The following is a 3797-nucleotide window of genomic DNA, read 5'->3' as shown; positions in this document are numbered from 1 at the left end:
CAGGCCAAAAGAGACAGTGGGATTGTACTGGACCATGAAGAGCATGGGCCGCTAAGAGGCCGAAAGTCAGGTTGTATTGTAAATGGCCCAAATATGTTGTGGGCCTTTAGCAGGCCGGAAGAAACCGGGCTGGTATTGGACCATGAAGGGCATGGGTCGTTAAAAGGCCAAAACTCAAGTCTGACTACAAATGGCCCAACTCATTTATGGTCCGTTAACAGGCTGAAAGGCACACAGGGCCGGGAATTGGCCCAACACTTAAATGGGTCGCTAAAAGGCCAAAACCCAGGTCCGACTACAAATGGCCCAACAGATATATGGGTCGTCACCAGGCTGAAAGACACATTGGGCCGGAAATTGGCCCAACACTTAAATGGGTCGCTAAAAGGCCGAAACTCAGGTCCGACTACAAATGGCCCAACCGATTTATGGGCCGTCAACAGGCTGAAAGACACACTAGGCTGAAAATTAGCCCAATATTTAAATGGGTCGCTAAAAGGCCGAAAGATGTACATCGTGAAAATTGGCCCATCCACTGAATGGGCCGTTAACAGGCCGAAATCTCATCGGGCCGATATTGAGCCCAAATATATAGCGGGCTGTTAACGGGCTCGAACTGGTGATGGGCTGCAATGGTGTCAAATCTTTAACGGGTCGTTGACGGGCCGAATTGGCACATCTCGTATGGGTCGTGGGCTTAAATGGACCTGACACAAGTAGGCCTTATATTGGCCGGCCTACAATTTTTTACTGGGCCGGCCTTTTTCACCGGAATGGGCCACTGTTGGACCGTGCCACGTGTCGACCTATCATAGGCGCCTCCTGTCCAATGAGTGGATGACATCTGTCCCAACGGTGAGGCAACACGTGTTTCCTTCGGCCAATGATGATTTTACACGTGGAAAATTCCCATTGGTCTGGGCTGTTAACGGGTTATTGATACGTCTCAGTCGTATCTTCTTTTACAAACACTTTTGCCCTTGTTTTGGATTCTAACTTGCATGATTTGAATGGAACTAACCCGGACTGACGCTGTTTTCAGTAGAATTACCATGGTGTTATTTATGTGCAGAAACAAATGTTCTCGGAATGACCTGAAACTTCACGGAGCAACTTTTTGGAAAATATAAAAAATACCTGCAAAATATGAAGGCCAGGGGGCCCACCACCTGTCCATGAGGGTGGGGGCGCGCCTGCCCCCTAGGGCGCGCCCCCCTACCTCGTGGGCCCCCTGGAGCTCCTCCGACTCCAACTCCAACTCTATATATTGTGTTTCGGGGAGAGAAAAAATCAGAGAGAAGGATTCATCGCGTTTTACGATACGGAGCCGCTGATACGTCTCCAACGTATCTACTTTTCCAAACACTTTTGCCCTTGTTTTGGACTCTAACTTGCATGATTTGAATGGAACTAACCCGGACTGGCGCTGTTTTCAGCAGAATTACCATGGTGTTATTTATGTGCAAGATCAAACATTCTCGGAATGACCTGAAACTTCACGGAGACACTTTTCAGAAAATAAGAAAATACCTGCCAAAGATGAAGGCCAGGGGGCCCACCGTCTTGCCACGAGGGTGGGGGCGCGCCCCCTACCTCATGGACGGTGATGGGTTGGATGGGATCTATCATGTAATCGAGTTAGTTTTGTTAGGGTTTGATCCCTAGTGTCCACTATGTTCTGAGATTGATGTTGCTATGACTTTGCTATGCTTAATGCTTGTCACTAGGGCCCGAGTGCCATGATTTCAGATCTGAACCTATTATGTTTTCATCAATATATGAGTGTTCTTGATCCTATCTTGCAAGTCTATAGTCACCTATTATGTGTTATGATCCCTTAACCCCGAAGTGACAATAATCGGGATACTTACCGGTGATGACCGTAGTTTGAGGAGTTCATGTATTCACTATGTGTTAATGCTTTGTTCTGGTTCTCTATTAAAAGGAGGCCTTAATATCCCTTAGTTTCTGTAAGGACCCCGCTGCCACGGGAGGGTAGGACAAAAGATGTCATACAAGTTCTTTTCCATAAGCACGTATGACTATATTCGGAATACATGCCTACATTATATCAATGAACTGGAGCTAGTTCTGTGTCACCCTAGGTTATGACTGTTACATGATGAACCGCATCCGGCATAATTCTCCATCACTGATCCATTGCCTACGAGCTTTTCCTATATTGTTCTTCGCTTATTTACTTTTCTGTTGCTGTTGCTATCATCACTACAAAACACCAAAAACATTGCTTTTACTACGGTTACCTTTTGCTACCGTTATCACCACTATCATATTACTTTGCTACTAAATACTTTGCTGCAGATATTAAGTTTTCGAGTGTGGTTTAATTGACAACTCAGCTGCTAATACTTGAGAATATTCTTTGGCTCCCCTTGTGTCGAATCAATAAATTTGGGTTGAATACTCTACCCTCGAAAACTGTTGCGATCCCCTATACTTGTGGGTTATCAAGACTATTTTCTGGCGTCATTGCCGGGGAGCATAGCTATATTCTTTAAGTCACTTGGGATATATATCTGCTTATTATTACGAAGAACTTGAGAAATCCAAAAACCAAGATCTATCCCTCAACTACGAGGGGAGGTAAGGAATTGCCATCTAGCTCTGCATTTGATTCACCTTCTGTTTTGAGTAAGTTTGCGACACCTACACCTGCTTCTGCTATTCATTCTGATATGTGGCATGTTATTGATGATGCCACTTCTGCTATGCATGATACTTATGATAAAACTACCACTATGCCTGATACTACTATGTCACTTAGTGCTTTTCTTGATGAACAACTTGCTAGGGCTAGAGAAATTGAAAATATTGAATCTGATGATACTGATGAAAGTGATGATGAAGAACCACTTGCTATTCCTAAGGGTTATGTATTTGATCGAGATGCTTCTTTAGCTATTTTAGCTTGCAGAAATAGAACTGAACTTAAAAGATTATTAGCTAACTTGAGTAAGCAATACCTAAAGGATAGAATGAAACCTGACCCTGCTTTGGCTAGTTCACCCATCTTTGTTACTGATAAGGATTATGAATTCTCTGTTGATCCCGATATAATTACTTTGGTTGAATCTGATCCTTTTCATGGTTATGAATCTGAAACTGTTGTGGCACATCTTACTAAATTAAATGAAATAGCTACCCTGTTCACTAAAGATGAGAGAACTTGCTACTTTTACATCCTTAAAATATTTCTGTTCTCATTAAAGGGTGATGCTAAGATATGGTTTAATTCTCTTGATCCTGGTTGTGTGCGTAGTCCCCAGGATATGATTTATTACTTCTCTACTAAATATTTCCCCGCTCATAAGAAACAAGCTGCCTTAAGGGATATATATAATTTTGTGCAAATTGAAGAAGAGAGTCTCCCACAAGCTTGGGGGAGCCTTCTCCAATTACTTAATGCTTTGCCTAATCATCCTCTTAAGAAAAATGAAATACTTGATATCTTTTATAATGGACTAACCGATGCCTCCAGATATTACCTGGATAGTTGTGCTGGTTCTGTTTTCAGGGAAAGAACACCGGATGAAGCTGAAATTCTATTGAATAATATGTTGACAAATGAAAATAATTGCACACCTCCGGAGCCAATTCCTGAGCCTATTCCTAAACCAACTCCGAAGAAGAGGGGTATTCTATTTCTCAGTCCTGAAGATATGCAAGAGGCAAAAAAATCTATGAAAGGAAAGGTATTAAAGCTGAAGATGTTAAGAATTTACCTCCTATTGAAGAAATACACGGTCTTAATTTACCGCCTATTGAAGAAACATATA

Source organism: Triticum aestivum, chromosome 5A (genome assembly GCF_018294505.1).
Source record: "Triticum aestivum cultivar Chinese Spring chromosome 5A, IWGSC CS RefSeq v2.1, whole genome shotgun sequence".
Taxonomy (NCBI): domain Eukaryota; kingdom Viridiplantae; phylum Streptophyta; class Magnoliopsida; order Poales; family Poaceae; genus Triticum; species Triticum aestivum.
This window is presented reverse-complemented; position numbering follows the sequence as displayed.